At 47.8% G+C, this 11,295-nt stretch overlaps 1 non-coding gene across 1 annotated transcript; it reads right to left on the bottom strand.

Annotated features, from left to right (window-relative positions):
* Nucleotides 1–6,877: 6,877 nt before the first annotated feature.
* LOC115070076 lies at nt 6,878–7,039 on the bottom strand. The gene has a single exon (XR_003849279.1). It is a non-coding gene; the product is annotated as a U1 spliceosomal RNA (small nuclear RNA).
* Between the last annotated feature and the right edge of the window lie 4,256 nt (nt 7,040–11,295).

Here is an 11,295-nt window from a genome sequence, read left to right as displayed (position 1 = left end):
CATTTTAGGGCTTCCAGAATTTGCATCTGAAATAAGCATACCAAGAAACATTTGGATTTCTGATAAATGACAAGTGGTTTATTTAATATGAGTATATCCCAATGAGACACACTTGTAAGAAATGATTCAACATCTGAAATTCCAGTTTAACTTGGCGTTTTGTATTTCTGGCAATCCTGTAATAACGTCCTTCTGCAGTCCATCCTTCCTGACGTCATCTGTCCCCTTCAGGGAGAGGGATGGGGAGGACGATGGTTCCAGATACTGAAGCAGCTCTGTGTCATCTTTCAAGAGATACAAAGACGGCGGTGTAGTTCCAGTTACTATTGCTGGGCAGCCAGTCACCCCAAACTTGGTGGCTTAAGCTGACCGTTTTACTGTACTCGGAGACTTAGAGGAAATTTGGGCTGTCCACAACAGGAAGGGGCTTATGTTGGCTTCAGGGTCTTAGAGCTTCAGCTGGGAGGATTCAATGGTTGAGATGCTCATGTGCTGGAAGTTAGAATCCCCTGGTGGGGCATTCCCCTTCTGGTGATGCTGTCCACTGGGATTCAGCTGAGCTCCCTCAAGGAACATGTGTTCCTGGCCCACTGTATGAGTTCTCTCACATCTCCACAGTCTCTGGATAGTGTAACCTCTCTTAAAAAGCATCTCCAGGCTGCAAAAGTGAAGTGTCCTGGGACTGAAGAGATGATCAAAGGTTAAGAGCACTGGGTGTTCTTGCAGAAGATCTGGGTTTGAATCCCAGCATCTACAGGGCAGCTAATAACTCCAGTTCCAGGGAATCTGACACCTTCTTCTGTCCTCTATGGGCACGACATGGGTGCACTTACATACTTGCAGGCGTAATGCTTATACATAAAATTTAAAATAAATAAAATTTAAGAAATAATAAGTGTCCTGGGGCTGGAGAGATGGCTCAGCAGTTAAGAGCACTGGCTGCTCTTGCAGAGGACCTGAGTTCTGTTGCCAGAACCCACATGACAACTACCAACCATGCATAACTCTAGTTCCAGGGGATCCCAAGCCCTCTTCTGACCTCCATGGGCATTGCATGGCATGGGTGCAGTTAAGTACATTCGTATACATAAAATGAAAAATAATAAATTAAAGCATAAGTGTCCTGACATACCAGGGCAGAAGTGGTCAGGTATATTCTGAGCCAGCTCCAGGGTCTCACAGCATTACCTCTGCCATCGTCTGTTGGGGGAATGGAGGTTTAGGGTTCGAAGCTCAAGGGGCTCACTGGGAAGGGTTGTCTTTGAGGGCCAGAGTATTATTAGAATTGTTATTAATGCCATAGACAGCAGCTCTGCAGAGCCTCTGAGGAGGGCCCAGGCCCACCTCCAGGAATGTTGGCAGGGACCACAGCATTTTGTAAAGCTTCTTCATTGTGGATGCAGTGTGACAGTTCTTGAAACTACACTCACTTGGTTTCCAGAATGAAAGTAACCTGTTCCCCTAGTTCTTTCCCTCCCAGCCTCGTATCTGATTCACAGACAGCCTCACTGCAAGTGTGTATTATGGGCTACTCTGCAATCCTGCGGTATGTCCTCTCCCTTCCTCGGAGACCTATAAGAAGTAACCCATACACACTCTGCCTTGTGGGCCTGAGCTCTCCTGAGAGCCCGCCCCCATGCTCTCTGTCTACCCATGGCATCAGAGCGTGAACTCTCCTCAGACCCCGCCCCCATACTGCTGTCTGTCTGTCTGCCTGTCTTTGGCAGTAATAACTCTTCCAATAAATTTCTTACCTAAGAGGACAATCTGACTCAGTTTCCCCCCTTGAACACCAAATTTGAAACCTTTTAGGAATGAGGTTGCCAGTTCACCCAGAATTAAGGAAAGGAGAACAGACCTGTAGTTTGAATCTGAAATGTGCCCCCACAGGCTCATGTATTGGATATTTGGTTGCCCGCTGGTGGTTTCCACCAGTTTGGCATGTTCTAGACGTTGGGAAGTGGGGCTTAGCTAGAGGAAGTAAGTCACTAGGGGTGGGCCCTAAGTGTATCATCCTTGGCCACTTCCTGGCTCCTGGGCTCTGCTTCCTGACTGCCACACTGGGGACCACTCTGTTCTGCATGTCTTCTGTGCCTTAATGGACTGAACCTTGAGAAACTGTGAACCAAAATAAACCCTTCCTTCTTCTAAGTTCCTCTGTCAGGTATAGCAACACAAAAACAGACCTGCCTTCTTAATGGCACAGACTCAGTGGCCATGTTTTCAGACCATTGACAGTAAAGGGACATGGAAGGAATTATGGAGAGGGCATGAGCTGGCAGTGAGACTGTGGCGGTAGAAAAGCTTGGGTGACAAAGAAGGGACCTGGGGAAGGACGCAGAGGTGGAGATAAAGCTCCAGAGAGTAGATCATTAGGCCTGGGTGTGAGGAGGACAGCAGACCTGGAGCAGGGTGGCCAGGGATGGTGGAACCCAGTCTGGAGCATTCCACAGCCCTCTGAGGAGAGAGTCAGCAGCCAGGTATGGGAGTAATCAGAAAACATTGGAACCCGCTCTGGGCTACGGAAGGTTTACAAGGAGCTTCATCAAAATCATCAGCTGCAGCAATTGCACTCGACTGGCACCATCTGCCTGGATCCCGCTCACAGTCCCCCAGGCTCCCTCTCCACTCCCACACATCTGCACTCCTGCGTCCTGGCATCCCCCCCCCATCTCCACTCAAGAACAGGAACATCTGCCTGCCGAGAAGGGGCTCCTCCTACAATTGCCTAAGCTGGATTTGGGGACTGACTTCACAAACCCCAGAATACCCTTGCTTTGAGGCCACAGGGTCCAAGTGGTGACCTCTGGAGAGAACAGAGTATGGTCAGAATAGAGGGGAGGGGAAGGAGAAGATCTGAAAGGCAGTGGAGGGTGCCAGCTGTGTTCAGCACACCCCATCCTCTCTGCTCCCATCCTTGCTCTGAGAAGAATGGAGCAACCTCACTCCAGGCCTTTTTGCCCGGGGCCTGGGGCTGCTCCCAGCAGCTTCCTCACCAGCACCTGCCCATGGGAAGCCAGCAGGCAGGCAGGCCCTGCTGTTGTTTTTGGTGGTGGGAGGCAGCAGCACATCAAGAGCCTTTTGAAGCTGCAGTTAATTGGATTTTATAGCATCTCTCTTGCCTGCCCCATCCTTATTAAATGGCAGAGAGGAGAGGAGGCAGGATCAGCTGATCAGTGCAGGGAAGGAAGGTTAAGATGGTGGCCTTTTTGTGGAAAGCAATCATTGCTCAGCCTCCCCCAACACACAGTCTGCCCGTGTAAGGGCTCAAGGAGCTCCAAGACCTCGGGGAGGCCACAGTCAGGCTAGCTGCCATTATTACTATTCTTTCACAACCAGGAAGGTGCCACCTCCCCAGATCTTTTTGCATCTGTGGCCTGAGTGCGTGCACACATGCATATATCTGCAGGCACTCACATCTGGCAAGGTGGCCATCTAGGGTGGCCTGTCACCTGCTCACAGGGGCCATTGTTCTGTTGGAATGGAGACTGGCCTCCAGGAGCCAAGCTGCTCCAGGACTTCACTGGCACAGACTGTCGTGTTACTGTTCAGATCTGGAATATCCCTCATATTTGGGGTGCTTGTTCCCCAGCAGGTACAACTGCTTTGGAGACTGTGGATCTCATAAGAGATAAGGCCTAGCTGACAGAATGAGGTCACTGCAGGGGGACTTTTAAAGAGCATGTGCCACCACCTGTGGCTCTGGCCTTTCTCTGCTTCCTGGCTGGCCAAGGTGTGAAAAGCCTGTGCTGATGCTCCCACCATCACAAATGGAGTTCCCATTCTGCCATAACTTCCCCGCTGTGGTGCACTGAAACCCTCCAAAAACTGTGAGCCAAAATCAATCTTTCTTCCCTTAGTTTCTATCGGGTGCTTTGCTGCAGTGACGCAGAACTAGGTCACAGGCATTAGAGATGGAGTGACCACTATTGCTTTACTAAACGGACATGGTGTGCCTGTCAAATTGCCTTCTGAATATTTAAGCTCACATCTTTAGATTAGTGCTGTGGCAGCTTTAAGGCAGAGCGGCTTTCTTCTGCAGTATGGGGTGCTGATTGCATAAGTTCACAACTGGTCATAGTACTACTAGGAAGTGACTGATAAATACTTGGCCATAAATGGGACATCAGTATCACCCCCCTCCATGGCTTAGGAAGTATCATGGAAGGTGGGGGTGAGGAGGTGGATAAAACAGAAGAGCCGGAGGAAGGGGTGGGGTGTTGGACTCAGTCTGCTAGGCATACCATGGCTGATATACTCGGGAACTCTCAGCAGCTGTGATCACGGGCACAGGACTGGTACAGGATTGTGTCAATCAACATTCCATCATGGAAGGGGAAGGGCTCACAAAGCCCTGTCCACAAAGAGCTGCAGGCGGTTAGTGGTTGCTGGGGAAGGAAAAGACATTTTCTTCAGTGGTATAGCTACTGGTAAGTTACCCATGCTTCTGTAAGTGACCCCAATTAAGTTCACTGGTCCACAAAAAAAAAGTTAACTAATATACCTGAGGTATGTCTGTCCTGAAGTACGTGTCTATGCACCCTCATCCTGTGGTGTCACCTCCACTTGCTGCCCTAGGACCATAATTTCAGGGGAGAAGATGGCTTGTGGGGGACGATCCAGCAAAATGGGCTTTCGTTGGAGATTGCATATCGGTAGTTCCTTCCCTGAATAATCACACATTCACACCATCTTCTGGCCTCAGGTGGGCAGAGTACTCGTCCTTGGGTGTGGCCAGTGGGATATGACCAGATGTGACACCCACAAAGGCTTTGAAGAGTTCATGTAGCTGGTCTGGCCCTTGAAGGCCACTGTCACCCCAAGAACACACCCTGCTGGCCCGAGGAGGAGGAGGCTCAGTGTGGGATCTGATTTCAGTCACAGCCTGTCCAGACAAAGTAAGCCTCGACCAGCTGACTGCAAGGGTGAGACAGAGATTGACCTGCCAGCCTCGCTGGGGTCATGTGGCTCTTTCCACCCCACTTCACAATAGCCATGACTGACCCATGTGGCACACCTTGCCCTGCATACAGAAAACCATTCCAGATGTATTGAAAACTAAGTAAAGAAATCAAAACTTAAAGTAGAAGACTCAAAGGCAACAGGAAGTTATGAAGAAGAGAATGAATACACCCATGGAACTGTTCAGTGATATTTTATTATAAAGCAGATGATAACCAAAACAGCTGCTAGAGCTTAGACCTGGTACCCTTTCTTCAAGAGGCTGAGGCTGCCACTCAGGGAAGGGATGTGTTAGGATTTAAGGCAGACTCTCCCTTGGCAGAGGGGTAGGAAGATGTCAGGAAAAAAAGGAAAGTGCTTCCAGAAGTCTGAGGTCGAGAGAGAGAGAGAGAGAGAGAGAGAGAGAGAGAGAGAGAGAGAGAAGGAAAGGGGTTACCTACAAGTTTTGATCACATGAAGTCTGATCCAGGTCCAATTCAGAACTACAAGGATGCTGTGCATGTATCCAGATGCTGTTTGACCCAGAACTGAAGCCCCACAAAAGCTCCCTGAGTGAGCAGGAGCCTTGGTTAGCTGCAGAGCCACGTGCAGCAGGAGCCCAACTGAGGTATCGATGGGACCCTGCACCTCCAAGTCCTCTGAGCCGGCTCGTGGCTGGTTGTCATGGCAAACTGTCTGGTCTCCAGTTGAGATGCGTCTGTGTCCCAAGCCCCCTGTGTGCTCTGTTAGGTGCCAGGGTATCAACCAGGGGAATATTCCTTCACCCGTCCTCCAGGCTTTATGCTGCCCAGGGCTGGAGACAAAGGAAGCAGCTGTGTGTCCCCTGTCACACACACAAAAAGCCAAACTAGAATATTGGAGGTCCTTATCAGCGAAGAAAAATGGGGATTCGAGAAAGGAAGGCAACACAGTGAATCCATTTAAAAGACGAGGAGACGTGAAGCTTGATTGTGACTTTATACTTTAAAGGAAATGCCAAATTATGAAAGTTTGTTTTTACTTCCATTTAACAAAAAGCAGACTAGGAATGCAATTCCTTTTTAATTCTTCGAATGAACAAAGAATAAAATGTTGATTCGAGGGGCATAATTTCTCTGACAAGATTGTCTGATAGTGGTATACAACAGCCTTGATTTCATGTCTGACTTTCACAGCACAATCATGAAGAGGACATTTTTGGGAAAAAAAAAAAAAAAAAAGGATTTGAAAGCGTCATCAATTTTCCCAATGGCCTGTCTCCATCCTCTAAAATTCAAATCTCTCTCTTTTGAAGTGTCTGTCATCTCATCAGCCCTGGAGATTTTCTCTTCAGTAATTGTTAACTGGCTGTAAACGTCGCACTGTCCCCACTTGCCGGGCGCCACACATGCGAGTCCAGTCATTCTTCGTAATGGCTTTCCTCAACCTGGGGAAATTCTGCGTCTTTTGCATTTTGCAGAATTTGGAATCATCTCCCATTATACTTGAGAATGTTGGCAACATATGGCTGATGGGGACAGGCTGACCCAAAACCACGATGAGGACGGAGGGAAAACCACACTGGTACTGGAGGCACGGGAAGCAGAAATCCAGCAGGGTTTGCAAGGTTAGCCCAGGAGGACAGATGTGTGTGTGTTAGGGCAATGTGTGTTGTTTGGTGGTTAACCTTGTCAACCTGACCTAGACCCACCAAGGATACAAGCCTCTGGGTACCTGAGAGGAATGATCTAGATTACGTTACCCTCTAGATATGCCTTTGAGAGGTTTTTTTGTTGTTTTTTGGTTTTTGGTGGTTTTTTTTTTTTTTTTTTTGTCTTTTTGACCAAGCTGGCCTGAACTCACCGAGACCCGCCTGCCTCTGCCTCCCAAGTGCTGGGATCAAAGGCGTGTGCCATCGCACCCGGCGACATTTCTATTCTTACATGCTGCTAATAACCAGGGGAGAACACAAACACAGTCCCCCACTACCACAAATTATGCAGTCAAGTTTCCCACATTTGGGGCAATTGCAGGGGTCAGCAATTCCTGAGTGCAGTGGATGAGCCTCGTCTTGGGAAAACCACCCTCCTGATCATGGTCTCCACTGCCAGGTAAGTAGAGTTTAATTGTAGTTGGAAGACTTACCCTAAAGGAGGCCCCGCCATTCCCAGGGCTGGGTTCTGGATGGCATTAAAAGGAAGAAGCGAGCTGAGTGTTGTTCTTTGCTTCTGAGTACAGTTGGGATGTGGACAGCAGCCCCAAGCTCCTGCCACCTTGATTCCCACCCTGATGGGATGATCCCTCACTGTGAACCAAATAAATACTTCCTTAAGTTGCTTTGTAAAAAATTATATGTATGCATGTGTGTCTATGTGGGGTTGGTTGTACGCACATGAGTGCGGTCGCCCACAGAGGCCAGAGAGAGCACTGGTTCCCTTGAAGCTGAAGTCAGACCATTATGAGCCACCTGATGTGGGTGCTGGGAACTGAGTCCCCTGAAAGAGCAGTCCACATTGCTAAGCCATCTCTCCAGTCTCTCGTAGGTTGCCTTTGTCAAGGTGTTTGATCACAGCAACCGGAAAAGGAACCAATACACTAAGAAATATCCCAGGTTGACGTCAAACTCAGGATTCTCCAGGGAAGTGCTGCCTCCACTTCCCAAGTGCTCAGGTAACAGGTGTGTACTACCGAGCCTGGCCCTGTTGTAGCAAACTTTTGTTTTCTTCTTCACCCAGATTGGGATTTGGATCATAGGAATGTGGAAAATGTTGATCCCTGTATACGATAAAAAGACATTAACCACAATATGTAAAGAGCTCACACAAAGCAATGAGGAAAAAACTGAATAGAAAGAAAAAACTCTTAATGAAAAACAACAACAAAAGACACCCACGAGGTTAATAATAACCAAACAGGGGAATACTCAGCTTCACTGTAAACAAATGTACAACAGAGCAAAATATTAGCCATCAAATGAATGTTTATAAATTATAATGCTCAATGCTGTGAAGACTGTGAAGGGCTAGGCCTCCCTTCTATGTTGCTCTGAGGTGTAAATTGGTACAGGCTTTCCAGAAAACAAATGCAAAGCTGTATCCAGCCTTCAAATTATTTCAGCTACATCATTTTTTTTTACAGAGTCCCATGTTGCCTGGGCATATCCTCCCAGCATTCTTAAAACGAACAAAGACTAAATCAAATGTTGATTTTGAGGGTGTAATTTTTCTAGGGGAAAAAAAATCCGTCTAGTGGCACAAAACAATATCCTTCACTTTGAGTGAAGTTAATTGCTTTTCAGCTCTCGAAAGTTTGATCTCTCATTCGGAGGCCACTTTGCACAGGAAATAAAGACTTAGCTCTCTAGAGGGGCCCCACAGGCCAGGGCACTAAACTGAGCTGAGCTGCCTCAAGGCATGAACTGAACTGAGAAGCCAGTGGCTCCTGCCCTGTTTAAGGGGCTCTGCTAGGGTTTAAATGTAAAATGTCCCCCTTGGGCTGTTGTGTTTCAATGCTTGGTCTCCAGCTGATGGCACTATTTGGGAGGTTGTGAAACCTTTTTCTGTGGAACCTAGCTGGAGGAAGGGGGTTACTAACTGGGCCCTCTTTTGGGGGGGTGGGCTCAGCCTCTCTTGTCTTCCTATTCTAGGAGGTGGATCAAATAGTCTCCTCACATGCCCACCACCGTGGAGCTGCACCACCATGCCTCCCCACTATGACAGGACTGTATCATCTCAAACTGTGAGCCAAATAAATCCCTCCTCCCTTAAATTATTTATTAGGTATCTAGTCACAGCGATGAGAGAATAACTGATACAGACTTCTCTCCTTCCGCCTCTCCCCCTGCACCCAACTGCCTGTTTCAGGTCTGTGTATCACTCCCATGAATTGGTGACGACCTGGGAGTGTCATGTCTGTGAGAGACAGGTGTCAACCAACATGTGTCCCGTGGGCCTGTCTAGTTGGCAGGGTCGGGGAATTTTCAACTTTCTTCTGATTTTCTGTGGCTTTCTGCATTTCTCCAATGAGCCAGCATCACTTTTACAGTCATAAGAGATTTTTTTTTTCCTTTAAAGGAGACAATAGCATGAATAAAGGCCAGAAATAGACCTGGAGGAGAAGAACAGAGGAAATGTCAGGACAGCTCAGAGGCTAGATGCTTCTGTGGCGGGAGGCTGGAAGCAGGCTGTGATGATCCAAAATTATCTGCATGGAAAGAGCATTTGTCCCTGGAGGCAGTGAGGAGGGCCAGGCTGTATGAGTCCCATTGGGAAACTGCAGATTCTTTGGAGAAGACACTGGGTTGCTGAACCAACCACTCCCTGAAGCATATTCTACCTCCACTCACCAGACACACTTTCTTGTATTCCCTTTAATTTTCAAAAATATTTGTATTGATTCCAGATTTTCATACGATGTATTTTGATCACATTCAGACCCCTCCCTCCTCTCTCCCACCTCCCCAATACCTCTGCTCCGCCATAGACTTTATGTCCTCCATTATTATCTGTCTTTTACTTTTGTTTTGTTTGGTCTTTTTAAGACAGAGTCTCCCTATAACCACAGTTGGCTTGGAACTCACTATGGAGACCAGGCTGGCCTCGATCTCACAGAGCTCCTCCTGCCTCTGCCTCCAGAGTGCTGGGAATAAAGGCGTTTGCTACCACTCAGCTTTTTGTGTTTTAAAGGTCTATCATATCCAATCCATGTCTTCAAAGTGCTCCTGGGTAAGGGTCTATTCCCCGGAGTCTGACAACCTATCAAGCATCCATCATACCAGTATGGATGTGCCCCCCCCCATGCCAGCATCCATCAATTGCCAACAGATCCTCAGCTAGGGCTTCCTGCCCACTTCTCTCACACATGCTTGGCCCCTGTTTGGCTTTGTGCATGCTACCACAGGCACTGACTTCATATGTGCAACTACTCTGTGGTCCCCTAACAACACATTTTCCTTGTAAATTCTCCCCTGCTTTTTAAGCCATTCTGTTACAAGTGGTAGTATTACAGCTGACAGAATTTCAAAGGGACTATGGCCCAAATTCAGGTGGACTTGTCACTTCTTGTTCTGGTTAAAAATAGATCAAGCCAGGGCTAGAGCAGTAGCTCAGTGGTTAAGAGCCCTGACTGCTCTTGCAGAGGACCCAGGTTCAATTCCCAGCACCCACATAGGAACAATGCATAGTTCCAGTTCCAGGGGATCTGACACCCTCTTCTGGCCTCCATGGGCATTGCATACATGTAGTACAGTACATACATATAGACAAAACACTCATACATGTAAAATATAAATAAATGATTTTTCAAAATCACTTTAAAAATAGAGCAAATCCCTTTAAGTTCCAAATAGTTTGCTGAGCCTTCATCTTCCTGCTGATGCCCTGAGGTGTGTCGTGTAAGTACAAAGGTTGTATGTCCAGCTTCGAAGCCACATTACATATGGGCTTTCATCTACAGGGAAGGGTACATTTGGGAAAGGAAGGTCGCAGGGTCTGGTCACAGTTAAGTGGGCCTAGGCAGCATGGGGTACTGTGAAGGTGCAGATCTGAAGTCAGCAGATCTGCGGTTTGACCCAGGACACTCCATTTCCAGTAAGCTCCCAAGTGACTTTGCGGCAGCTAGGAATTCGAATCCAATCAAAGAACGCCTCTCCGCCCCCCTGCCTTGGTTTCTGGGTCTCAGAACTCAGGGTCTAAGTCAGACGTGGTGACACACGCCTGTCATCCTGACACTCAGGAGGTAGAGGCAGAAATGATTCAAAAATAATTTTTTAAATTTGCCGTCGTGGATTACGCGGTGGGGAAAACAACCTGTCTCAGACAAGGAGGAAAAGCGTGCACCGACATGCAAAGTTGTTCTCTGTTGCAGGTACACCATGGCGTGCATACTTGCACCACACACACAGACAGGCACGCACACACACACACACACACACTCACATCTCTCTCACATACACACTCACTTCCAAAAAATAAAATAAAAGTAAAAGAAGGAAAATAAAGTGGAAAGTGATGGGAAAGACACCAGGGTCAACTTCTGGTCTCCACATGCGCACACGCGCGCACACACACACACACACACACGAACACATACACCACACTTACACAATACCATACACAAAACAAAAGAAAGAAGGAGAAAGAGAAACAAAGGAGGAAAAGGAAAAGGGAAGCAGAGCTGGAGAGATGGTCAGCGGTGAAGAGTACGTGCTGCTCCTGCAGAGGACGGGGATTTGCTTCCCAACACCCACATCAGATAGCTCACTACTGCCTGTGACTCTAGTTCCAGGGGCTCCAACTCCCTCTTCCGGCACATACAAACAAGCAGGCACACACCCATACACATAAATGTAAAAATAAGTGGTACAATTTCAAAAAG

Source organism: Nannospalax galili, unplaced genomic scaffold, assembly GCF_000622305.1.
Source record: "Nannospalax galili isolate Female #2095 unplaced genomic scaffold, S.galili_v1.0 scaffold634, whole genome shotgun sequence".
Taxonomy (NCBI): domain Eukaryota; kingdom Metazoa; phylum Chordata; class Mammalia; order Rodentia; family Spalacidae; genus Nannospalax; species Nannospalax galili.
The sequence above is the reverse complement of the archived record's forward strand: the minus strand, read 5'-3'. Positions and strand labels throughout refer to the sequence as shown.